This window comes from Pongo abelii, chromosome 6, assembly GCF_028885655.2.
Source record: "Pongo abelii isolate AG06213 chromosome 6, NHGRI_mPonAbe1-v2.0_pri, whole genome shotgun sequence".
Taxonomy (NCBI): Eukaryota; Metazoa; Chordata; class Mammalia; order Primates; family Hominidae; genus Pongo; species Pongo abelii.
In genome coordinates, this window is record NC_071991.2 from 24734727 (window position 1) to 24761890 (window position 27164).

A 27164-nucleotide genomic window follows, 5' to 3' on the forward strand; every position below is an offset into this window, starting at 1 on the left:
GAGGCTGAGAAGTCCAAGACCAGGGCACTAGCAGATACACGTAATAGTACCTGCTAATTACATTAATTTGATAATTACACTATATATATGTATGTATGTATGTATGTATTGGAGCTTCACATTTTAACCCTATATTCATTTTATGAAAACGTTACTCCTGTACAACTTTATTCTCTCTTTCCCTCCTAGTTTGGGTACTAATGTTTAAATCTACATATGTTACAAACACAACAGTTTGTAGTTATCTGCTTACATAATTTTATTTTTTTAAATAAGCCGAAATAAGAAAAAAGAGCACTTGTGTATTTACAGGTTTGTTTTGTTAAACTTCTTATTATTCATTATGTTATTTTAATCCTTCACTTTTTCTGATGTATTTTTTTAAATCTTTGTAGATACAAGTTATTATCTGGAAAGATTTTCTTAGCCCAATATATCTTTTCTTGAACCCACTTTCTCTGTGCTGTAATTGGCAAATAAATTAAATTTCTTTATGTTATAGCACTGAAGATCCCATTACAAACAATATTACACAGTTGCTTTTGACAATCAGATAATATGAGAAAAAATATTTCTTATATTGCCTTAAATATTTGTTACATTTACTAGTCCTCTTTGTCTTTTGGGGGCATTAAAATTATCTGGGATTACTTGCATTCAGCCTGAAAACTTATTTTTATTCTTTCTCAAATGATCTGTCTGCTATCAAAAAATTGCCTCAGCTTTTATTTACCTGAAATGTCTTTATTTTTTATTTATTTTTAATTGATAGTTTTTCTGAGGATAAAATTTTTAGTGGACATTTTTTCATCTTTGAGCATTGAAATATGTATATATTCTTAGAAGTTGAAAAGCTTTTAAGAAGAAAAAAAGTTTTGATCTGAGAATGTTCAGTGATTTGAGGAATTCAGAAGGGAAGGAAATGCTTTCTGAGGAGTGAGCCACAAGTACTCTATGAGTATAGATAATGTGCACCCTACATAGGTGTGATTGTGGATGTATGGAAGTTTCAGATACGTATAACTTATTTGTTGTAAGATAAAATGCTTAGGCTACATTTTAAAGAATTTATATGAGATACTCCAGGTTAATGAGGATAAACGGGTAAAATTAAAATGATAATATTGGTAATAATTTTGACCGTGCAATAAATAATACTGATGATAGGATATCTATTGCTTTTTCAGATATATAAAATATGATTTCTCTTCACCATTAAGACGACCATATTCCACTTATGATACTATTAAAAATTGCCCTTTTCTTCCAAGCTGGTATTGGACTCACAGCCAACACCTTCCTCCTTTTCTTCTGTATCTTCACACTCCCTCTGGACTGCAGTCCTAAGCCCACTGACCTCATCACCTGTCACCTGGCCCTTGTCCACTTAGTGATGCTCCTCACTGTGAGCTTCTCAGCATCTCCAGACCTGTTTGAGTCACAGTATTTTCAGAATGACTTCAAGTGTAAGTTATTCTTCTACATGCATAGAGGGATGAGGGCTCTCCATCTGCACCACCTGCCTCCGGAGTGTGCTCCAGGCTGTCACCATTACCCCCAGCACCTCCTGGTTGGCAAGAATTAAACAGAAATTCACACTTTGCATCTTTCACTTCTTGGGGTTCTCAGTTTCTTTCTCAGTAGTAACCTGCCCTCCTCAACTGTGGCCTCTTCTAATGTGACCGATAGCAATGTGCTAAGTATCTGTAAATACTCTTCACTTTCTTACATAAGCTACATCATCAGGAGTCTGTCTTTCATGCTGCCACTACTTGCAGATGTCTTCTTTGTAGCAGTCATGTTGCTCTCAAGGGTATACATGGTAATTCTTTTGTCCAGGCATCAGAGACAACCCCAGTACCTTCCCAGCACCAACCTCTCTGCAAAAGCCTCCCCAGAGAAAAGGGCCACCCAGACCATTCCGATGCTGGTGAGTTGCTTTGTGGTTATGTATTGGGTGGGCCTCATCATCTCATCCTCCTCAACCCTGTTATGGGCTTATGACTCATTCATCATGGGTGTCCAGATGCTTATGGGCAATTTCTATCTGTTAGCCCTTTTATGCTAATTAGTTCTGATAATAGAATAATCAAAATTTTGCATAATGTGTTATATAAATATCATAGATGATAATAAATTATGAAAATAATTATCTGAAAAACAGATTTGGACATCAAATAATTCAAGAAGCAGGTGATTTTATATATTATTTTATTACACTTTTATTTCATCTAAATACTTCTGAAACCTATGCTGCCAAGAACTTGGTGGTTTCTTTAGTTTAGAGTCCACCATCATAGTCCCCTGTGTCCACAAGTTTCTTATACTTAATTTTGATCCCTTAAGTTTTATATAAGACAACTTTTCTATCTTCTTGAAGTGTACACTTAAGATGCTCCCGTTGGTAGATAAAATTTCACTTTGTGTGTGTGTGTGTATGTGTTTTACTTCTGAAGGTTATTTAGTTTACCCTTCTTTATTAAATATATGCTAGCTGTGTATTCAGTTATAGGTTGAACAATAATTTTTCAGCACTCTTAATATTTCTTTCTCAGTTTTCTGCCTCTGCCTGGGCTGTGGAGATTTTACTCTCACATGTGTAGATTCTGTCTCTCATGGCTTTGAAGTTTCTTCATTCTCTTTGGTGTTATGCAGTTTGACTTATTGTGTTGGATATCTTTCTTTATTGCTTTTTCTTTTTTGAATTTGGTGGCAGAATCTTGCTCTGTCACCCAGGCTGAAGTCTGGCCTCACTGCAACCTCCGCCTCCCGGGTTCAAGCGATTCTCCTGCCTCAACCTCCAGAGTAGCTGGGATCACAGGCACCTGACACCATGCCCGGCTAAGTTTTTTGTATTTTTTTGTATTTTTAGTAGAGACGGGGTTTCACCTTGTTGGCCAGTTTGGTCTTGAACTCCTGATCTCAAGTGACCCGCCCTCCTTGGCCTCGCAAAGTGCTGTGATTACAGATGTGAGCCACTACACCCTGCGTCTTTATTGCTTGCTTTCAGGCACAGTGTCTCTTTTAGGCACATGTCTGGTTTTTACTTTTAGAAATTTGTAAATAATTATTTATTAGTATGACTTATTATTTGTATGAATTCAAGTGAAATAATTGTGCTTTATTCTTTGTCATTCTATTCTTCACATATGTATAATTAAATTCATATTACTATTATTTTGTTTCTCTTTCTTTTATTTGGTTATATTCGTTCTGCTCAAAATTCCAGTTCATTAATCCAGTTCACTAATTCTCTCATCAACGTAGTCTAATTTTATAATTAACTCACATATCGTATATTAAATTTCTTTGTTTAAATTATTCCATTTCTATTTGACTCTTTTCCAAATTTCCTCATTCAGTTTATAGTTTCCTGCTCTTTCAAAAATTATTTTGATATCTTTTCCTCATTTTTTACCTAAACATTTAAAATATTTAAATTTAATATTTTATATTAATATTTACAAATATAAATATATTTATAATACTTTTTACATTTAAAATATTATAAATATATTTCCAGTATGCAAAGTTTATGTGATATCAAATTTCTTCCAACCGGGCCAGGCACAGTGGCTCATGCCTGTATTGGGAGGGAGAGGCAATCGGATCACTTGAGGCCAGGAGTTCCAGACCAGCCTGGTGAACATGGTGAGACCCCATCTCTACTAAAAATACAAAAATTAGCTGGGCATGGTGAGGCATGCCTGTAATCCCAGCTACTCGGGAGGCTGAGGCAGGAGAATCACTTGAACCCGGGAGGCAGAGGTTGCATTGAGCCTAGATCGGGCCACTGCACTCCAGCCTGTATAACAGAGCAAGACTCTGCCTCAAAAAGAAAAATCTTCTAACCCTTTTTCCTCGTAGCTTATTTTCTTCTGTGCTTCATACTTTTTATTTATTTTTTATTTTTTACAATAGGATCTGGTTTATTCTGCCTTGGCAGGGTGATCCTGAGAGTGGTGGGTGTCACCCTCTCCCGGGCAGAGGGAGGGGCCGTGGGCCAGTCAAGCCAATGGTAGGAGAAGCGCTGATGAGGGGTGGAATTTGGGGTTCAGGGGTGTAACCCCAAGAATGCAGTGAAACCAGGCCGAGGCCCAGAGGCAGCTGTGGTAGGCCAGGGCAGGGTGGAAGGCAGTGGACTGGACCCGGGCCGGGATGACAGGGCCAAGGACTCAGGCCACACTGGCACCCCGGGAGGCGGGGCGCAGTGTCGCATGACGTAGAAAATGAATCACAGGCCCAGGGCTCACAATAATCACATGGACAAGTGGGCACAGACTCACAGGCCAGATGGACCTCCAGCCACGGCCAGGCCAGACTTGTGGACACAGGGGCAGTGTCACATACAGACCACGGGGAGACATGGCACTAGGGGACAAATGGACTTGACGCCACAATGCACAGGGCAGACCACAGAGCTCGACGGACATGGGCAGGGGCCTTTTGGCATTTCTGCGCTGGAATCATGTGAGACAAGGGTGGTGGCCGCTCTGGAGGTGCCTGGGGGGTTCCCTCATGACCTCTCTGGGCTTAGTCCGTCCTCCACACTGTTGTGCAGCTTCTCCACCGCCTGGTAGAGGATAAATACTGTTACCCTTATCCCTGGTCACATCCAGGGAGACGCGGTCCAGCGGCCCAGGCAGGGGACAGTGCCGTTGTAGAGGTCCTTGAGCCCCTCCTTCCTCAGTATCTGCAGCCGTAGGCCGGTGTGTTCCGCATTTGTGCTGCTCCAGGCCCCGCATCCGGGTCTCGATCCCATCCAGAGGAGCGTTTCCCAAGACACTGGCTGCGCCCACAATGGTTCCGAAGACCGCAGCGACCAGCGGGTCCATGGGCTTGCTGGGGTTGTCCCCTCGGTACCAGTTGTGCAGGGAGGTCAGGAGGAGAAGCAGAGGGCCTGGTTCCAGCCCTGCTTCAGCGTGGGTGCCATGAGGCCCCGGTGAGTCCCCTTGTTCTCGCACAATCTCCCTAACCTGGTGGGAGACTCCTCTGCACTGGAGGTCTGGGAAGGTCTGGCCGTGGATGAGCTTCACCTTGATGGCGTCTATGGAACATACGACCACCATGGCCTCGGCCACGCCAGCGCCCTGGCCGCACCGCAGCCAGCGCTGCTGTCAGGCAGTCCCTGGGCATCGCGCGTCTGGCTGCTGTGGAACCGGAACATTCAGAACCCAACGCCGCCCTGGAGACAGAGCCGCAGAGCAGGGAGCCGAGGCCGCGGTGCCGGCCCGGGACGCCGTGACCGCGACAGTGCGCACGCGGGATCCATGCGCGGTGCCCGGCTGGTGCCAGCGCTTGTCCTGCTGCAGCTACGACCTCCCGCGCTCCGTGGGGAGCGGACGCCCATTTCAATGCCGCCGGCCAGGCCGCCTGCTGGGGTCGCCTTCCCCGGAGCCTCCGCTGGGCCTTCCCGGACTCGGCGCGGCATGGCCACGGCGGGCGGGAGGCGGGCGCCCGCTGTGATCTGAAGTCCCAGCCTCCTAAACTCCGCACTGGGACCTTAATTTGGTTTTAACACAAATAAAGATCTCACTAAAGATAAAAAGGGATGTCTTGGCTTCTAATTTTTGTTAAAAGCAATAGCATTATGTTGTATAGGATAGTGCATTGGGGTAAATGGGTTTTTTATTATTTTTATTTTTTCATCAGCCCACTGACATTGAAAGGGGATAGTTTTTAGGTTATTGACGAGCAGTTTTCTCTCAGATAGGCCTTAGTGTAGGGGTTTGTGGTCACGTTGATAAGAGGGTAGGCTGGGGTTAAAAGTCGTTATGGCAGTAACAACCTTCTGAGGACCAGAAAATTCAAATCCCTCTCATGATACTTTGCTAATATCTCCCGAGTTTGCTGTGCCTTCCCTTTGTGCCTCTTCCCACATGTGGTTTCTTGCACTTGGCCCAGCTATATTCCACTGTTTTGACTCCATGCTTCTTAGCCTGGTGGCAGTGGTGAGGGAGTGAGGAGATCTCTAATGTTCTGAGGAAGCCTCAGACTTAGCACTGTAAACTGGGGTGTGGGGTTACTGACCATTGAAGAGTTTCCTGCCCATCCTGTATATGCAATGCCAGGACAAAAGCATATTCCTGTCCCTCCTTGTCCATGGTAGGGGAAACATGCTCTTTCTCCATGCTCTTAACTCCCAGTTGAAGTGGGCCTTGAACAGTGCCCTGTAAATTAATGGTTTCTTTTCTTTATGGGAGATGCATCTGTGCAGAAATGCGGGTGTTGGCCTTGTTCCTTCACCCTGAGTTCCATGAGTTTTTCCCCAGTGCCCTTTGGCTCAGGTTTGGATGCTCTTTCTCCACAGATTAGGCCGTATGTTATATAGGAGAGATGTGAGGGCTGTGTCTCCAGAGTTGCAGGAGTGGATGGGATAGTGGTCCCTCCCCATCAGCACTGTGGGGGAAGCATCCTCAGGATTCTACCCCATCTTTCCTGACAGGCCTTGTAGGCTTCCTAGAAAAATTATACACAACGGTGTAAACCCTATGTCTGTAGACTCCAGGGTTTCTCATTCTCCTCACCCACCCACACACAGCCACCAGGAACTAGTTCAAAAGTTCTGGCTTAATTTTACCAGTTTACATGGTCTTCAGGGTACACATAAAAGCCTGGAGCCTGTGTGACCTGCAGGCTTTCTGCATCCCCTGATGTTGGGTTTGTAGTCTGCCCTGTGACCTCAGTTCTCTAAAGGGCTCAGGAGAAACCATCCATTCATTCGAAGTTTCTCCAGCATTTTTGTTTGTTTGTTTAATGTGTAGGAGCAACTCTTTGTCAGGTCTCTACATCTACAAACTTAACTCAGAAAATAATATTTTTAAATATATTTCTTTTCTATCATACTTTTAGTGCTCCTCCATCTATGCTAATTGTTCTTCAGTATTTTTTATATTTGTATGTCTTTGTCTATTTTAAAATCAGGTTTAATTCCTTGTTAATCTAATTAATAACTTTTCATTTATTTCCCTATGTAACTTTCTTTTCAGACGTCTCAAGTATTGCTGTGTGTTTCAAGTGGAGGAGGTCAGATTACAACTGACATTTGTCCTTGACTACTGGACATATCACACCAGCCCTGATTGCAGTTATACTTGAAGCCAGATCTACCCTTAACATATATTCGTTTTACTATTCAATAAATATTAACTTATCCTGAATGGTATATATTGTTACAGTTGTAGGTTTATGGACCTGAATAGACAATAAAATAAATAAAACCCAAATTACATGGCTTCAGGGGGGTATAACTTTTTATTAAGTTTTTGGTTAAAACATTTTTGCCTTTCTCTGATTTGCAACTTTGAGTGATTGCCTTGAAAAAGGAACCAGAGTTGAAACTGAAGTAGTAGGTGTTGGTGAGATTTTGATGGCTAAGAGCATCGGGCTCATTTTGTAACTGAAAGGGAAATTAGAAAAGGTCACCAGTTCCATATGATCACAATACATTTGGAATAATCACCATGGCAACCCCTGACTTGTATTTTAGGAGAGAAGAATTGGAAATAAAATGACCAAGCATAAAGCTGACCCAGTCTACATGGATCTTTGTCTTTAAAACATATCTGCAAAACTCATGTAGGCAGTGTATAAATAACTTGTCAGACATATCATTTATGCCAAGGTTCTTCTTGAATTTTCAGGATTTTGCTTCTCCAGTAGTGAGTGTGTTACTGAGCAAAAGGGGCTTTCTATCCAAAACACTAGAACCCAAAACTGTGGCACTGGGTTTTTCTTTTTAAGAATAAAAAAAAAAAAAGCTTCTTCTTATCACAATTTTTGTTTATATTATAATTATGTAATTATAATTTTAATTTTATTATAAATTTGTTTATTATAATTTTTATTTCAGTATCATTTAGAGTACAAGTGGTTTTTGGTTACGTGGATGAATTATATAGCAGTGAATTCTGAGATTTTAGTGCACCTGTCACCTGAGTAGTTTATATTGTACCAGATAGGTAGTTTTTTCATCCCTCATCCACCTCCCACCCTCTGCTTCTGAGTCTCCAAAGTCCATTACATCACTGTGTATGCCTTTGCATACGCATAGCTTAACTCCCACTTATAAGTGAAAAATAATAGTATTTGATTTTCCATTCCTGAGTTATTTCACTTAAAATAATGGCCTCACATCCCTTGCCCTGAAATTAACAGCCAGCAGGGGTGTCCTCAGTATCAAAACAAGTGGGCCACACAAAGCCCTCGAGGTCTCCAAGAACCCAGGTCCATGGGGTGCAGCCCTGCAAGGTGGAAAAACTGACCAAGTCTTCCTTCCAGCCAAATCTGGAAGAAAGGCCTCTTGCCTGGAGCAGTGTTCCTGGTACCCAGGCCTCTGTGGGCATCCCTCAGCACAAAGACCCTCTCCAAGGGGCATGGGCCGGCCTTCCAGGACCACCAGCCCAGCTCCAGAAGCCCATGGGTCATTCCCACCCTCACCTGACTGAGCTGTCCCTGAGGCTAAGGCCCAGCAGCATGAAGAGACTTCCACAGAAACCAGGGCAATAGGCTGCTCTCTGGCGGCACTGGGGGCTCAGGGTCTGGCTAGCCTGTCCCTGGCTCAGGTCACATGCCTGGAAATTAGGGTTTGCTCCTCTGCTCTTAGCATCTCCTGGGTAAACCAATAATTATCCTCCTTCATGTCTCAAAATTCACATCCATGTAAAAGGCGCTGGTGAGGGTGACATTTCCAGGAAGCCACAGCCCATGTCAATCCCCTGCAAAGCTGTGACCTTGTCCGCGGGCAGGTCAGGCGGCGACTTCTCCCAAAAGCCGGTGAACTGGCGCTCTGCCTGGAGAGCGCGGAGGGCAGCAGCACAATGGACAGCGTCTGGGACCTCAGGCCAGTTCCACAGTTGCCTCGGAAAGCAGGCGGCTCCTGTGCTGGAGGAGGCGTGATGCTCTGGAGGGAAACCGAGCTGAGCAGCGAGAGGTGGTGTGAGGCTGAGACCCGCCCTATTTAGGCAAAGACGAGGTGCGCTTCGCAGCGTCACACCCTTCTCACTGCCCAGCCCCAACTTGCCCCTTAAGTCCCTCTCCGGACTCACTCCCCTTAGCCAGGGATGGCACAGAATCAGTGGCCAGCATAGGTTTGGAAGCAGCGAGGTCCACACGGCTTGCCCCTCCCTCCAGGACTGCTCAGCACCACTGAGCCTGGCGCTTGCTGGGACTGTAGGCCGGTAGCCCTGCGACCAACAGCCGAAAGCGGTTAAGAAACTACTCCTCCCAGAATGCCTGGCGAGGCGCGCACCACGCGGCCCCTTCCTCCAGGCATTTGCACCACCCCCCACTCCCGTTGCATGCTGGGATTGTAGTTGATCGCCTGCGATCAACGGCCGGAAGCGGCTAAAACTACCCCTGCCTGCATACCCAGCAGGGGCGCACCGCGCCATGTCTACCTCCAGGGATCCGCACCGCTCACAGTCCTGTTTAGTGCTGGGATTGTAGTCCTGTGAGCCTACGACTAATAGCTGGGTGCGGATAAGAGACTACAGCTCCCCCCATTCCCAGCAAAGGTCCCTCCTCCACCGAGCTCCTCCAGGCTTCCAGTGCAGTTCCGCCGTGCGGAGGGAAGCTTGGCTGTTCACAAACCTCTCCTGCCCGCTAGGAGACAGCTTGGCCAGGGCGGCTGATCTCACTTTGTCATTGTGACACGGTGTCTCCCCAACGTGCTGGCTTCATGACTTGTGCCCAGAGTTTGATTTTCCACAGACCAGGTAGAGGCCAAGAGCGTCTCATAGCCGCTACAGCAGGGTTGCTATGGTAACGCTTGCTCCCCCCCCTCCCACAGTAGCCGGCTCGACACCGCTCTTTCCTTCTGAAGGGCCACTCGTTTTAGCCACGTCCTCTTATTGTCCCTCCCGTGGCCACACCCCTTCAGACATGCGCAGTGCTCCCCTTGGTCCAGCGCGGGAACCTCCCTCGTGAGTGTCCAGTAACTATCAGCTCACTCACTGCCTCATGTGAAGGTACCCAGTCTCTGGTAACCTGGCACTTCCCTTTTGAAAACCACCTTTTTCTCTCTCTCTGGGCTGCTACGAATCCCCTTGTACTGGCCAGATGCACCTGTTGGACCCCGGGCTGGCTGCATGGCCCACACCTGGGTCAGGCCTCGCACAGGGACGCTCCTGCCACTATAATAACAATGAGAAAATGTCCCAGGGGAAAGGCCTGACCCTGCTGCATCCAGTCAGGAAACTGCCATGGGGAAGGGACCACTTAAACTACTTTGCCAGCCACATCCACCACTTCTTTGTCCCCCACCCAGGCTGGTTCCCAGGCCTTGGGGTCCTAGTGTGGACCTCCCGGCCGTAATTAACGCAGGTGCAGGACCAGAGAGCGCCTTGGTTCCTCCCAACACATGAGGAAGTTTGTGTGGTGAGGTTTGGACGGTGTCTTTGTTTTTGCTCTGAATAGGGTGCCCTGGAAAAATCTTTACCTCTTTTTAAATACTCCCTTTGGAACCACTTTTAAGACTTTGCCGGTGGAAGTTAACAGTGATCACTTTTTGAATCCATTTTTCCATTTGCTTTTTTAGATTAACCCTTAAGTACTCCACACTACACGCTTCTGAAACTGGGGTAGGCACAGTGTCAGTTCTGTGCAGGGCGGACGCAGCAGGACAGAATCTCCCTGGGCATACTTCTAGAACATCTATTTTACTGCAAGATTTTGAAGAAACAAATTTAATTGATTTCCAAGGTAAGAAATTAAACCTTGAAAAATAGACTAAAGAGTCATCTGCGCCTGACTTATCAGACTTTCTGCAGGAAGAAAACTCTAAGGAGAGCATATTGTCCATTATTATAAATAGTGAAAATGAGAAAACATAGCAAGTCCCTTGAAAACCCTGTCCTGCCAGTTTTCTAATAGGGCCTTGGTCTGGTTTTATGTATATTTTCTTTTGAAGTGTGCTCATCTTTTGAATATACAAATTTGAGGTTTTGACCAAATTTTGCAAGTTTTCAGCTATGAGTTGTTTATTTGCTTTTGTATTATATTTAATTGTTCTGTCTCTCCTTCTCCTTCTCGGACTCAGTCATTCCACAGGTCTCTAAGGAGCTTTTCATTTTTTTCAAACTTGTTTAACTCTTCAGATTGGATGATGGTGATTTCTATTGCTGTCTTCTGTTTCTACTCTGTTTATAAACTCAAAGGTCTTTTTTAATTTTTCATTTCATTATCTCTGTATCCCATTCTTTTTATAATTTTCATTTCTCTGTAATGGTGTCTCGCCCTGTCACCCAGGCTGGAGTGCAGTGGCCAATCTCAGCTCACTGGGCCCTCCTCCTCCCAGGTTCAAGTGATTCTCCTGCCTCAGCCTCCCAAGTAGCTGGGACTACAGGCACACGCTGCCACACTCAGCTAATTTTTGTATTTTTAGTAGAGATGGGGTTTCACCATGTTGGCCAGGATGGTCTCAATCTCCTGACCTCATGATCCACCCACCTCGGCCTCCTAAAGTGCTGGGATTACAGGTATGAGCCACTGTCCCCAGCGTTTTTGGTGTTTTATCAAAGGAGCAAAACCTGAGGTAATTCAGATTCTGCTCCTTGTTATCTTCTAGGAGTTTTGTGAGTTTTCCTTCTATATAGGTCTATGATCCATTCTTAGTATACTATTTCTGTGAAAGTTGTCACGTCTGGGTTTAGGGTTTTTTTTCTTCTTTTCTCTTGCATGTGGATGTCCAGTTGTTCCAGTACTGTTTGTTGAAAAAGTATTCTTTCTCAATTGAATTGCCTTTGCTTTTTCCTCAAAGATAAGCTGACTATATTTTATGGGTCAATTTATGAGCTTTATCTTGTTTGATTGATCTGTTTCTCTATTATTTTTTACCAGTACCATGTTGTTTTGATTACTGTAGCTTTACAGTAGTGCTTACAGTTGGGTAGTGTCATTCCTATAACTGTTTTCTTGGTTCTTCTGAGTCTTTTACCTTTCCATATAAACTTTAGAATCAGTTTGTCAATATCCACAAACTAGCTTTGTGGAATTTTGATTGGGATTGCACTGAATATGTAGATCTAGTTGGGAAGTACTGACATTTTAACAATGTTGAATCCTTCTTTACTTGAATGTGGATTATCTCTCCATTTATTTAGATCATCTTTGATGTTTTCACAGTTTTGTAGTTTTCTTCATATAGATTCTATATTTATATTTATTTTGTTATATTTGTACCTAAGAATTTCATTGTTATTGGTGCTAGCATAAATGTCACTGAATTTTTAAATTTCAAATTCTAATTACATTACTGATATATAGGACAGTAATTGACATTTGTATATTAATCTTATATTGTGCAAAGTTGCTATAATTGCTCATTAAAATTGGTTATTCTAAGATTTTGTTTTGTGATCTTTTTGTATTTCTCCGTAGGTAATTATATCATCTGTGCAAAAAGACTGTTTTACTTCTTCCTTCCCAGTCTATGTACCTTTTCTATTCCTGTCTTATTGCATTACCTAGGGCTTATAGTATAATATTATATAGGAAGGGTGAGAGGAGACATCTTTGCCTTGCTCCTGATCTTAGCAGGAAGGAATCTAGTGTTTCTACATTCAGTATGTGGTTAGATGCAGGTTTTTTTTTTTTTTCTTGAGATGTCGTCTCGCTCTGTCACCAGGCTAGAGTGCAGTGGCGTGATCTCAGCTCATTGCAACCTCTGCCTCCCGGGTTCAAGCAATTCCTTGCCTCAGCCTCCCAAGTAGCTGGGACAACAGGCATGCACCACCATGCCCGGCTACTTTTTTGTATCTTAGTAGAGATGGGGTTTCACCATGTTGGCCAGGATGGTCTCAATCTCCTGACCTCATGATGCACCCACCTCAGCCTCCCAAAGTGCTGGGATTACAGGCGTGAGTCACTGTGCCCGGCCAGATGCAGGTTTTTTTAATAGACATTATTTATGAAATTAAGGAAGTTTTCCTCTATTTCTAGTCTGCAGAGAGTTTTTCTCATGAATGGGTTTTGAATATTGTCAAATGATTTTTCTGAATGTATTGATGAAATCTTATCTTTTTAAAACTTAATATGATGAACTAATTTTTTTTAAAAGACAGAGTCTTGCTGTGTTGCCCAGGCTTAGTTTGAACTCCTGGCCTCAAGTGATCCTCCCTCCTTGGCTTCCTACTGCATTAGGATTACAGGTATAAGCCACCACACTTAGCCTAATTTATTTTCAAATGTTGAACCAGCCTGGCATGCCTGTAATAAATCTCACTGGGTTGCAGTATATAATTATTTTTTACATTTTTGGACTTGATTTCTTAATATTTTGGTGAGGATTTTTGCATCTTTCTTCATGTGAGATATTGTCCTGCATTTTTTTCTTGTAATGTCTCTGTCTGAATTTGGCATTATGGTAATCCTGGCCCCATTGAATAGTTTGAAAGTATTCACTCTGCTTCTGTTTTCTGGAGGAGATTGTAGAGGGTTGGAATAATTTCTCTTAAATATTTGCATAAATATACTAGTTACCTCATCTGGGTCTCGTACTTTCTATTTGGTAAGGTTACTTATCATTGACCCAATTTCTTTAATAAACATAGTACTATTCAAATTGTCTGTTTCTTATTGTGTGAGTTCTGGTAGGTTGTTTCTTTCAAAGAATTTGTCTATTACATTTGGGTTATCAAATTTGTGGGCAAAGAGTGGTTTATAATGTTTCTTTATTATTCTTTAATTCTTCATGGGATCAGTAATGATAGATCCTCTTTCATTTCTGAAATTAGGACTGTGTCTTCTGTCTTTTTCAACCAAAACTAAAAAGGAACATTTTAAAAAGTGAAAGCTGTTTTTGATAAACTATCTAATTTCCCATGATCTGCAACTGTGGGTACATAGGAAGTACATGGAAACGGATGTTTGGCAGAGCTTGCCAGCAAATTCTTTTCTGCATCAAGAAGGCATGCCTCTCAGCATGACACTCTTAAGAGGCAGAAAGGTGACAAAAGAAGGATGTGATCTGCTCCTGGTGAAGACAAAAGAAGGATGTGATCTGCTCCTGGTGAAGACAAAAGAAGGATGTGATCTGCTCCTGGTGAAGACAAAAGAAGGATGTGATCTGCTCCTGGTGAAGACAAAAGAAGGATGTGATCTGCTCCTGGTGAAGACAAAAGAAGGATGTGATCTGCTCCTGGTGAAGACAAAAGAAGGATGTGATCTGCTCCTGGTGAAGACAAAAGAAGGATGTGATCTGCTCCTGGTGAAGACAAAAGAAGGATGTGATCTGCTCCTGGTGAAGACAAAAGAAGGATGTGATCTGCTCCTGGTGAAGACAAAAGAAGGATGTGATCTGCTCCTGGTGAAGACAAAAGAAGGATGTGATCTGCTCCTGGTGAAGACAAAAGAAGGATGTGATCTGCTCCTGGTGAAGACAAAAGAAGGATGTGATCTGCTCCTGGTGAAGACAAAAGAAGGATGTGATCTGCTCCTGGTGAAGACAAAAGAAGGATGTGATCTGCTCCTGGTGAAGAGCCACCTGACTCTCCCTCAGCTGCACATAGTGGCCTTAACGTGCATCTTGCTAGAAGGGGCATGCAAGCCAGGGGCTGCCAGCCAAGCCATACAGGCCAAGGGCAGTTTCCAGTCTGCCTTTTATTTCATCGAACTGTTCTAGTAAGCAGCTAGAGTTTTATGAACACTGTAAACTCTTTATCATATTTCTTTGCTATTTCTGGAGGATTTGTTCTAGGAGTCCTCTTGTATACCAAAATGCATGGATGTATAAGTTCTTTATATATAATGGCATAGTATTTACATATAACCTATGCATATTCTCCTGCATACTTTAAATCTTCTCTAGATTACTTTTAATACCTAAATTTTTGTTATGCTGTGTTGTTTAGGGAATAGTGAAAAGAAAAATAAAATTCTGTAAATTTTCAGTACAGAAACCTTATTAAAATATTTTTGATTCGCATTTGTTGAATCCAGGAATGCAGAAATAAGGAGGGACAGTTCTACCTATGTTTGGAGTCCATGAATGTGTCATCTTGCTGTGTTTGTAAATGGAAATTTATTTCACAAAATGACTCAACTGCTTCTTCACTAACATGTTCAAAAACTTGCAAGAAGCAGCCAGGCATGGTGGCTCACACCTGTAATCCCAGCACTTTGGGAGGCCCAGGCAGGAAGATTGCCTGAGGTTGGGAGTTCGAGACTAGCCTGACCAACATGGAGAAGAATCGTGTCTACTAAAAATACAAAATTAGCCAGGCACGGTGGCGCATGCCTGTAGCCTCAGCTACCTGGGAGGCTGAGGCAGGAGAATTGCTTGAACCCAAGAGGTGGAGGTCACGCCATTGCACTCCAGCCTGGGCAACAAGAGCAAAATTCCGTCTCAAAAAAAAAAAAAAAAAAAAAAAAAAAAAAAAGAGAAAAGAGAAAAGAAAAGAAAAACACTTGCAAGAAGCAAAATAAGAATTGAGAAAGGGGAAAGATGATGACCGAGAGTTGGAAGGTTGCACATTTTCACAGAAAAGTAGAATGGAATTATAACAAGCACTGTGATAGGAAATCATAGTTTATTTCTCACAACTGTCCCTAAAAAAATACAATGGTTGGCAGAAAAGACAAGAAATGAGATAGATTATAAATTTACTGGAGAAGAGAAAAAATAATTCCCAGAAGTAACTTGTCAATGAGTTTGAAAGCAGGTAAAATGTAAGTGCATTATCCCTACTCTTTCTGAATAATTTTACAACCTTGTGCAACAGGAGCTTCTGTCACTACAGAACCAGGGTCACCTGTGGAAAGTCCTTGCTGAAGCCATCTCCCTGTCTGCCTGTCCCTCAGGCCCAGGAGTCATGAGTCCTTTCTCCAATAAGTTATTCAGTTGGCTGGCAGCAAACCCTGGTAAGATTCTTCAAGGCAGCTACTTTTTATCTTAGATTTTAACAGAAACTCATGAAGAAATGTCTTAAGACCTAAACTCCCAAGTCCCTTACTGTATCATTTTGAGTATTAGGAAATCAGTCAGAAGTCTTTTCAGCATCTCTGAAATAACAATGCAAAAATAGCCCCAGCTTCATAAGGCCGATTCTTGGTATCTCTGTTCTGCAAAGTAGGGTAAGCAAGATGCCACAAAAGGCAGGTTGAATGCAGCATTATCCTCACTCCAACAACAGAACTATCATACTTTAAGTAACCCAGCAGGTCTTTAAGATAAAGAAATTATAAAACATAAGGAAAAACTTTCTTGAGAGGAAAAAATTTACAAATCAGAGGAAAATCTTCTAGAACTTTTACATCTTATAACAAATAAATCATATGCTTTATTGTTTTCCTCTGAGTACATCATCAGTACTTCCATAATACTTCTGATTTTTAGCTTGAAAACACCAGTTGCTTAAAAAAAAACACAGGGACACAAAACAAAATCCCAGAAATGTATAATTATTTTTTTAAGCTGATAAAGGAGTAACACACCACTGACTTCTCAGGGAAAAGCTTTCAAGCAAAGCAGTCATTTCTGGTGGGGATTATAGAAGAGGGAGTTCTCATGGTGAAATGGTGGAACTAATCCAGAACAATCCAGATTTTTAGTATTGACAAAGGGATTTAATCAGTTGCCCAGGAATACTCACTTGGAAATCAAACTTCCATCATTCTTGGAAGAATTTCTGGAACTTCCCCTTTGGAAACAAATTTTTATCTTCAAAAATACCAGACAATAGAAGAAAAGAAATAAAAAAGGAGGCAGAGGAAGATGAATCTTGCTTAGGCAGGGACTGAAAGGGAATTAGTGCCCATAGGCCACCTTTTTCAGAGCCCACTGTGTGACGGCTTTCCCCAGGACCACACGTGTCCCGCTGAACAAGAAGAGTCCGCAGGGACCTTCACCTTATCCCTCCCCAACATCAAAACCAAAATGGAACAACCTACCATAAGAATACAAGTATATATCACAACTTCCATTACATTTAAAGCATGCAGAGTATCTAATTGCAAATTCAAACAGTGGAAAAACAAATCTACTTGCCTCCTGGCTACAGCCTTACTCTTTTAAGAGAATGTGGTCTATGCTTTCTAATATCATCACCAGGGATAACCACAGGTTAGTGTGGCATAGAACCACCTCCATGCAGAGGTAAATACGCATTTATTTTTTATAAAATAAGAATTATCCTGTACTTTTATACCATACTTTTAGAATATAACAGTTCTTATGATCATTTTATAATTATTTGAAACAACTTCAGTAGCTATATAACATTAAATCAAAAGAATATTTCATAATTTTTCCATTTTCCTATTGGACATTGAGTTTGCTCTCATGAAGTTTATATTTGTGTGATGATTTCGGGGAAGTTTCTCGGCCTCACTAGATTGAAAATCTTGTGATGGTGGTCACTGTTATATTCTTTTTTATTTTTATTTTTTGAGACAGAGTCTTTCTCTGTTGCCCAGGCTGGAGTGCAGTGGCATGATCTCGGCTCACTGCAACCTCCACCTCCCAGGTTCAAGCGATTCTCCTGCCTCAGCTTCCTGAGAAGCTGGGATTACAGGTGCACGCCACTACGCCCAGCTAATTTTTGTATTTTTAGTAGAGACAAGGTTTTGTCATGTTGGCCAGGCTGGTCTTGAAATCCTGACCTCAGGTGATCCCCCCGTCTCAGCCTCCCAAAGTTCTGGGATTACAGGCGTGAGCCACCATGCCCAGCCCTATTCTTATTTCATTAAAATACCTGAAACATATCAGGTATATTGCAGCATCTGTTGAATGAATGAATGAATCTGTCCTTCAAATCTTGGCTAAAATCTGCCTCATCCACAAAAGTTCCTGACCCTCACTTCAATCATAAACCTCTTTCTCTTCTATAATTTCCCATGTAGCTGTTTTGTTTTTTTTTTTTTAAACTCCCTGGCAGGAAAAAGAGGAAACATGCTATTTATTGAGCACTATTCTGAATCAGGGACTGTGGTAAATACATTCAAGAAGAAAGTCAGCATCAAAAGAGCTATACATCAGCCTAGACAATGTGCCCCAGAGGGTCCTTGATTGAACATTTGGTGATGAGCATGTTAGGCATGTGCTCTAGGCTGAGGTGCAGCTCTTATGCCACAGACTGACCCTGGGTCTATTATGGCTCAAGTCCCACCCTAAAATCTCTCTTTCCCATTTCTAGGTTTGTCAAGGAGGACAGAAGCTCAGAGCAACCTGCACTTGGGGATCGGCAATAGGAGCTGCTCTCTGGATGGGGAGATGGGAGCTAGCAGCTCACAATGGGGTCACAAGGTAAGTTCCAAACAGCTCTGTCACAGAGAGTGTCAGCAGATCTTTGTGACATCAATTGCAAAGAAAGGGAGCATGTGAAGGAGAAAGCCCTGAGTGATGTCACAGCTCATTTCTGGGCAAAGGGAGAAGAAATTAGCACCCTGAGGCCCTTCCGCCTTATTAACCCATTGCACTTATTCTCAGAGGCTCCTGCCAAAAATAGAGACATTATTCCACTTCCACCTCCTCAAATTCTCAGCCAGAAATAATGTGTGAGTTATCATTCAACTTATATCATTTTTTCCTCCTTAAATGATTTTTCACCACTAATAAATTTATCAAAATTATACTTCACATGTGTAATACAGAAGAAACAGGGCTTCAACACTGAATTAATGAAAAACAACTCAGGATATTTATTTTTCTTCACACCATAAATTTTGAAGAGCTTTTTCATTATGCTGTGTGTGTTACAACATTATATGCTGAAGCAGTCAAGCAAGTATCTCATATCTGAATTCAAAAGCTTTAGAGTGGTGACAAAGATGTATGTATGTATGTGATGTTGCTGGCCTAAGACAGGCCACTGCTACTGCACACAGAGCAACTGTATGTTAACAACTGCTGTGCTAGGGGCTTGTCCCCCGAAGTTAGTGTTGCTAGCATGGAATTGAAAATATTTATGAGTCTCAGACATGGCATCACGGTGTTTGACTATTAATACATTAGTTACTTTTAGTCACTGTTTTATTACAACATTTTAATGTACATTTGTTCACAGTGTAAAGAAACTAAAGTTTTTGTTTGTTTGTTTTTTGCTTTGTTTCTGTTTTTGTTTTTAACTTTTATGGTTGTGTGCCCATGGGCCCCCACAAGAGGTCTCTGTTTGATCTCATTTCTGTGCTAGTGATATTTCTAGGAGTCCAATAATATGGGGCATGTTATAATATACCTTTTAAAATGAAGAAAAAGTGGTTACGTACAGATTCTCCTACATCAAAAAAAGGCACAAGACCTGGCAGGTTTCTTTGGGTTATGAGAAACCCATTCCTAGTTTGAGTATGATACCCTGGCCCATTCAATGAATGTAATGAAAAGCTGCTACTTTTAAATGGAGCACAGAATAATAGAAGGCCCTGCAAAAAGTCCAGAGTGCAATGCAAGCTACTTTGCCACTTGTGCCATATGACTGCAGATGCAATGGTTTTTGAGGTGTGACTGGGAGACAGGAATGCTGTTGTATCTTTGATAGGTTGCTATACATAAAGCCTGGTGTAGGTCCTTATAATTTGGGAGCAGAGCCTTAAAATCTTCTGCAGATAATTAATTCTTTCTTTCTTTCTTTTTTTTCTTTTTTTTTTTTTTTTGAGGCAGTGTCTGGCTCTGTCAACTTAGCTAGAGTTCAGTGGCATAATCATGGGTCACTGCAGCCTCAACTTCCTAAGTGCAAGCAATCCTCCAGTCTCAGCCTCCTGAGACTACAGGTGCATGCCACCACATTCCATGGATTTTAAATTTTTTTGTACATATGGGGTCTTGCTGTGTGTGCCCAAGCTGGTCTCAAAATCCTTGCCTCAAGCAGTCCTCCTGCCATAACCTCCCAAAGTGGTAGGATTACATCTGTGAGCCACCACAATCAGCCTTACCTTTTGAAACTATTGTAAATGGAATTGTTTCTTCATGTCATGTTGAGATTGTTCATTGCTAGTATATAGAATTTTTATTAATATTTTTATATTTATTTTAAATCATGCAATCTTAACTCATTTATTATAGTGAGCATTTGTGAATTTTTTTTTTCTTTTCTTTTCTTTTTTTTTTTTGAGACGGAGTTTCACTCTTGTTGCCCAAGCTGGAGTGCAATGGCGTGATCTTGGCTCACTGCAACCTCCGCCTCCTGGGTTCAAGCAATTCTCCTGCCTCAGTCTCCCAAGTAGCTGGTATTACAGGCGCACACCACCACGCCTGGCTAATTTTTTGTATTTTTAGTAGAAACGGGGTTTCACCATGTTAGCCAGGCTGGTCTCGAACTCCTGACTTCAGGTGATCCCCCCGCCTCGGCCTCCCAAAGTGCTGGGATTATAGGTGTGAGCCACCATGCCTGGCCAAATTTTCTAGAAATTTTTATATACAGGAAGTCATCTGAATAGGCTTCCAGTCTTTATCTGAAGGTCATGAATTTATTTTTGTTCCATGATATTTCTGGCCAAAATCTCCAGTGTACTGTTAAAATAGAAGTAGTAAAAATATATTCTTGTCTTGCTTCCAAACTAATGTTCTCAAACCCAGGATTTCAACATTATGCATGATATTAGCTGTAGGTTTTTAATAGATGTCTTATAGCAGGTGTAAAAATTTTGCTTGTGTTTCTAGTCTACTTAGGGTTTTTTCATAAATGGGTCTAGATTTGTCAAATGTTCTGTGTTTTTCAGAATGATCATTTTGATATTTTATTGTTTTATTAAGCTGTATTATGTTGAGTGATTTTTGAATGTTAAATTTGTATTGTGAGATACCCGTCTTGGTAATAGTGTCCAATAATTTTCATTTGTGGCTACATTTATTTTGTTATTATTTTTGTGGATTTCTATGTCAATACTGATAAGGGATAATAGTCTATAGTCTTGTAATGATTTTGCCTGACTTTTATCTGGGCAATACTGGCCTCATGGAATGAATTGGTAAGTTTCTTCTGTTATTCAGTTATTTTTTTTGTGGGGGTAGTAAACTAAAAGACCTGGTTTTAACTCATTATTAAATATTTGGTCAAATTTACAAGTGAAACTATCTACTCAGCTTTTCTTCATAGAAAAAGTTTAATCTCTTTAATTGTTTTGGTTCTATTCATATATTCTACTTATTCTTGAACTTACTGTAATAATGTATGCATATTATCCACTAATCAATTTCTAATTTGTAGCGTCCTATCTTTTTATATTTTCATTGCAATAAAAAGTAAAAGGAAGAATAATGTGGAAAGACAAAGATTTTGGCAATCCATGTTTCTGCAGTGTCTCAGGGTCCTCTGTTGTAGGGAGGAGATTATTGTACTTGTTGTACTTAATACTCACATATGTTCATGAAGTAAATGGGGCCCATCATCTAAAGTAAATTAGAGAACTTTGCAAAATGTAACCAAAATAAAAGTTTGTGCCTACCTCTCTTCTAATCAATATTTAGATGGGGCAGGAATATAAATTTGAATAAAAACAAATACATATTTCTTGGAGGCTTTGTTCATTTCTTTTTACTCTTTTTTCTCTAAACTTCTCTTCTTGCTTCATTTCATTCATTTGATCTTCAATCACTGATACCCTTTCTTCCAGTTGATCGAATTGGCTACTGAAGCTTGTGCATTCTTCACGTAGTTCTTGTGCCATGGTTTTCAGCTCCATCAGGTTATTTAAGGACTTCTGTAAACTGGTTATTCTAGTTAGCCATTCGTCTAATCTTTTTTCACGGTTTTCAGCTTCTTTGCGATGGGTTCGAACTTCCTCCTTTAGCTCAGAGAAGTTTGATGGTCTGAAAACTTCTTCTCTCAACTCGTCAAAGTCATTCTCCTTCCAGCTTTGTTCTGTTGCTGGCAAGGAGCTGCGTTCCTTTGGAGGGGGAGAGGCACTCTGATTTTTAGAATTTTCAGCTTTTCTGCTCTGTTTTTTCCCCATCTTTGTGGTTTTATCTACCTTTGGTCTTTGATGATGGTGATGTACAGATGGGGTTTTGGTGTGGATGTCCTTTCTGTTTGTTAAGTTTTCCTTCTAACAATCAGAACCCTCAGCTGCAGGTCTGTTGAAGTTTGCTGGAGGTCCACTCCAGACCCTGTTTGCCTGGGTATCAGCAGCAGAGGCTTCAGAACAGCGAATATTGCTGAACAGCAAATGTTGCTGCCTGATTGTTCCTCTGGAAGCTTCATCTCAGAGGGGTACCCGGCCATGTGAGGTGTCAGTCTGCCCCTACTGGGGGGTGCCTCCCAGTTAGGCTACTCGGGGGTCAGGGACCCACTTGAGGAGGCAGTCTGTCCGTTCTCAGATCTCAAACTCTGTGCTGGGGGAACCACTACTCTCTTCAAAGCTGTCAGACAGGGACATTTAAGTCTGCAGAGGTTTCTGCTGCCTTTTGTTCTATAACTATAGTTATTAATAATGTATTGTACACTTGAACTTTGTTAAGAAAATAAAACTCAAATAGTCTCACCACACCAGGAAAAGGCAACTAGGTGAGGTGTGAGGGACATGTTAATTCGCTTGATTATATTAATAATTTCACAATATATAACTTTATTAGAACATATATGTAAGGTGATACAACTTATACAATTTTTATTTGTCAATCATATCCCAATTAAAATGGAAAAATTAAGTGTAACCAAACTAATGTCTAGCCACATGCAAATTTTATTTAGACCCTTTTAAATAAATTCTAGATTTTCAATATAAAATCCAACTTGACATAATTTTTACAGAATCAGGAAAATTCTAATGAGGAAGCATGATATTAAAGATACAATTGAATAGTCATAATACCTAATACCCCTACATAATACCATAATATCCCTACTTATTAAAGTAGGGGTAAATTAAAATATTTTCAAAAGCTAAAATTTTGAGAGATTTGATTACCAACAGGAGCTTAAGAGTACCTTTTAAGAAAAAAGAAACATTTACTAATATAAAGTTAAAATTAAAATGAAAGAGAAAAAGATTTGATATGAGAATATCAATTTATGGTAGACATTGAACTTAGCGAGCTCTAAAGTCCTTAGTAATATCAGCTTCAGAAGTATTCATATATAATTTTAAAAGGTGATCTTATACACATTGGTTAAATCAGATAAAAAATGAGCTACTTGAGCAGTTTAAATAATAGCATGTGACTATTTTTCAGAAAATGTTTTTCATCAATAGCTTGTTAGAATTGGTGGCACATCAATTACAATTCTGCAGAATACTTTTTTTTAAATCAGAACTAATTTGTCCCAGTGGACTAAGAGTGGCATATGCATTGAGCACAAGCCTCCGGAAATTCAGGACAACTGGGTCATACACCTATAACAGGATTGATGATGTTGAAATAACGTTCATAGGATACGTGACCACAAAGCAACTCATAACAGCAGGATGGTCTGGGTGGCCCTTTTCTCTGAGGAGATTCTTGGAGAGAGGCTGGTGCTGTGGAGCTGGGATTGCTTCTGATTTCTGAAAAAGAGGATCCACATGAATGCACTTGAGAGCAGCATAACTCTGACAAGGAAGGCATCCCTGGATAATTTCACTCCCTGATGATGAGGTTCATGGGGAAAAGTGAGCAGTGTTTACTGACATTCAGTAGATCAGTCTGAGTCACATTTGAAAAATACATAGTGAAGAAGATTAGACTACTACTAAAAGACAAATTGAAGAACCAAAAAAAGAAGAAAACATTAGTAATGTAATTTGTAAATTTATGTTTAAACCTTGCCAACCATGAGTTTCTGGGACTGATGGTGATGGCCTGGAGCACACTCAAGAGCCAGGGGGGACAGAGGGAGATGCCTCTTATCACCCTTTTTGTGTAAAATAATAGCTTACATTTAAAGCCATTCCCAAATTCAGTGATTCAAACACATGTTGAGGAAAAAAATCCACTGCAGTAAGGAGCATTAGAATATGACTGAGGACCAAGTGGCAGATGAGCAAGTCATGGAACTTAGGCCTGGGATCCAGAAGAAATGTAAAGATTTGAAAGAAAAAAAATGGTGTTGACGAATAATCCAATGCCAACTCGAAAAATAAAGGCACTTGTTAATGACAACATAAGTAAAAATTGTTTTCATCTTAATGACATAGAAGAAACATTTTTGTATGTCTGGAAGAAACAATATACCTCACATCATCAATGTTCATTCTAAACTGTTTGACATTATCCCAATCATCATCATTTTTATTTTGCTCATTTATTCATCATTAACCTTATCTCATATGAATTCTTGACAATCTTCATTATTCATCATTAACCTTATCTCATATGAATTCTGAACAATCTACCTCCTGTGTTATTTTGTACAGTAAATAATATACACATTACATGTTGTTTTGGTTACTATAACTCTGTAGTATAATTTGAAGTCAGGTAATGTGATTCCCTTAGTTTTATTCTTTTTGTTTTATTTAGTTTTTTTCTGGGTCTTGTTTCACATGAATTTTAGAATTTTGTTCTTTTTTCTGTGAAGAATGTCATTGGTATTTTGATTGGAATTGCATTGAAACTGAGATTGCTTTGGCAGTATAGACATTTTAACAATATTGATTCTTCTAATCTATAAAGAGCAAATTTAAAAAAAAATTTTGTGTCCTCTTCAATTTTTTAAAAATCAGTGTTTTATAGTTTTCATTATACAGATATTTTACTTCTTTGATTAAGTACATTCCTAGGTATTTCATTTTATTTGTGGCTATTTTTTCTTCAGTTTCTAATGTTACTCATTTCTGTCTCATACCTCATTAGATTGGCCTTTAATGTCCATATTTTTACCAACATTGTCTTCAAAATTATTCACATATTTTCTAAGTAGATGAAAACTTTCTCTGCAGTTGTATTTTCTTCCTGAGCCCTCATCACAATTCAGCTTGATTACATATTTTTAATATGCACTTCCAAACTCTTTGATGCCTTCACACATCATTCAGTTCCAAAGCTGCTTACACATTTAGGTGTTTATTATATCAGGACCCCACTTCTCCATATCAAAATCTGTATTAGTATCCTTTAGATGCTATAGTAGAATACCATAGACTTAGTAGCTTAAACAATAGGTATTTCTTTCTTGTAGCTCTGGAGACTGAAAAGTCCAAGATCAAGGTGCCAGCTGATTCAATTCCTCAGCGAACTATCTCTTCTTTGCTTGCAGATAGCCATCTTCCCTCTGAGTTCTTGAATGATAGATAAAAAGCATGCTCTGGCTGGGCACGGTGGCTCACACGTGTAATCCCAGCACTTTGGGAGGGCGAGGTGGGTGGATCACCTGAGGTCAGGAGTTTGAGACTAGCCTGGCTAACATGGCGAAACCCTGTCTCTACTAAAAATACAAAAATCAGCTGAGCATGGTGGTGTACACCTGTAATCCCAGCTACTTGGGAGGCTGAGACAGGAGAATCGCCACCATGTGCTATCATGCCTGGCTAACTTTTGTATTTTTAGTAGAGATGGGTTTTCACCATGTTAGCCAGGCTGGTCTCAAATTCCTGACCTCAGGTGATCCTCCTGCCTCAGCCTCCCCAAGTGCTGGGATTACAGGCAAGAGGCACCATGCCGGCCAGAGTTGGTTCTTGATTTTAACATCCCAGTTGGCAAACTCTGCATGTTGATTGTTGAGTACTTTTATATTTAATGTTTCTAAATTTTGTTTTCTACATGTCTCATTTTTTTCTTTCCTTAACTGCTTTCTTTTGCATTAAGTAAATACATTTTATCTTATATTTTAATATCTATATGGCTTTTTTCTTTGAGTTATTTAATTACTGGTCAGTCTAGGATTTAATACATACATTTTAACTCATCAGAATCTGCTTCAGATTTTTTTTTTTACTACAAGCATCTATTTATTGCACAGTTCCAGGTTCTTTCCAAATAAGCCACAGCCCAGTGCTTTATTCAGACATATGTACTGTCCAGCGAGTTTGGAAGAAGGAAAGAAAAGTCAGGCACAAATAAAGACACAAGTGCTGGGGAAGTATACTAGAAACCATTTATTTCATTTGAAATGAGAGAAGTTTGAGAGGAGGAGGCAAACAAATAAGATCTAATAAGTTAGCTGGATTTGTCAATGATAACATAGTGATAGTAGCTGATTATAGTGTACCGGGTTGGAGAAAGCAGGAAGACATATAATTGCAAACATTTGAAGTCTGCAGCGCGGGTGTTGAGTGTGGGAACTGTTTGCTTGAGCATTAGAGATGAAATGTGAGAGAGATACTTCAAAATAAAACTAAACAGTTTGATCTAGTACCCTGGTAAAAAAATGTATTGGTTTGTTAAAAGAAATCACTTTAACACAAGATAGTGTTTGGTTAAGAAAGTGGGCCACATATATGATAGTCATAACAACAATTAAGGTTAAAGTTAGAGTTAATTACACAAAGATGTGGCTAGTTGTTGTCACAAAATCAAAACCGAATAGTGTTTAAAATGTGGATGTTCTCCTGCTGGATATGTGAGATCCAATGGCTCTTGAGTAAAAGGAACCGAGGAGACTGAAGGTTGGGGTTGACAGAACACATCACCATGGGAGGCATGGCCATTTAGAAATCCATGTCTAAATAAGCTGTATTGCAAAGAACACTGCCGATCCTAACCCTTGGTGTTGCTTGAATAGATGGAACCTTTCTACCCTCCATAAAGAAAATTGATGAAATAGGTGGGGGAAATAAGTGTTAAAATGCAGCCTGCATTCGAATTCCAATGCCAGGTACCCTGGAGCAGGGCTGTGTCACCTGGAGAACAGAGCACTATATCTGGGAATGTCAGTCAGAGGAGACTTTTTTTTCTTTCTCAAAAAGGTAGTTATAGTCCAGCTGGGACCCTAAAGTCATTGGATTACAATAATTGTTTTATTTGAATGGCTATGGATGACACAGGAGGACATTATGCTCAGTGAAAATAAACCAGGCACAGAAAGGCAAATAATGTATGATCTCACATATATAAAAGCTAAAAAGGTTGATCTCATAGAAACAGAGAAGAAAGGTGATCACCAGAGGCTATGGTGGGGGTGGAATGGGTATAGCAAAGATGTTGATCAAAGGGTACAGGTTTCAGTTAGGCTGGGGAAAGAAGTTTTAGTGATCTATTGTACTGAATGATGACCAGAGTTCTTATAATATAGTGTATATTTCAGAATTGCTAAAAGAATAGATTGTTAGCAATTTGGTTAGGTGATATATTAATTAGCTTGACTGGATCTTCCTAT

The 27164-nt window shown here is 40.7% G+C and overlaps 4 long non-coding RNA genes and 1 pseudogene across 13 annotated transcripts in view; 3 read left to right on the plus strand and 2 right to left on the minus strand.

Annotated features, from left to right (window-relative positions):
• Positions 1238-2130, plus strand: PONPYGV1R-PS1889 (vomeronasal 1 receptor ponPygV1R-ps1889 pseudogene; annotated as a pseudogene).
• On the plus strand, positions 3921-7160 carry LOC129060296 (uncharacterized). Its single transcript, XR_008526887.1, has 2 exons — positions 3921-4942; positions 6990-7160. It is a non-coding gene; the product is annotated as an uncharacterized LOC129060296 (long non-coding RNA).
• Positions 7161-7235: 75 nt separating this feature from the next.
• Positions 7236-9820, minus strand: LOC129060293 (uncharacterized). Its single transcript, XR_008526871.2, has 3 exons — positions 9592-9820; positions 8440-8918; positions 7236-7399 (listed from the first exon to the last, which is right to left on the minus strand). It is a non-coding gene; the product is annotated as an uncharacterized LOC129060293 (long non-coding RNA).
• Positions 9804-27164, plus strand: part of LOC129060294 (uncharacterized) — a 34100-nt gene continuing 16739 nt past the window's right edge. For 4 of the 5 annotated variants that reach the window (XR_008526874.2, XR_008526876.2, XR_008526873.2 and 1 more), the window contains exons 1-3: positions 9804-9968; positions 10538-10701; positions 18132-18241. This is a non-coding gene — a long non-coding RNA (uncharacterized LOC129060294). The remainder of the gene's footprint in view (positions 9969-10537; positions 10702-18131; positions 18242-27164) is intronic. The other variant, XR_008526872.2, reaches the window with a different exon arrangement.
• The window catches only part of LOC129060295 (uncharacterized), a 31477-nt gene continuing 26794 nt past the window's right edge, over positions 22482-27164 (minus strand). For all 6 annotated transcript variants that reach the window (XR_008526885.1, XR_008526881.1, XR_008526884.1 and 3 more), the window contains one exon: positions 22482-23415. This is a non-coding gene — a long non-coding RNA (uncharacterized LOC129060295). The remainder of the gene's footprint in view (positions 23416-27164) is intronic.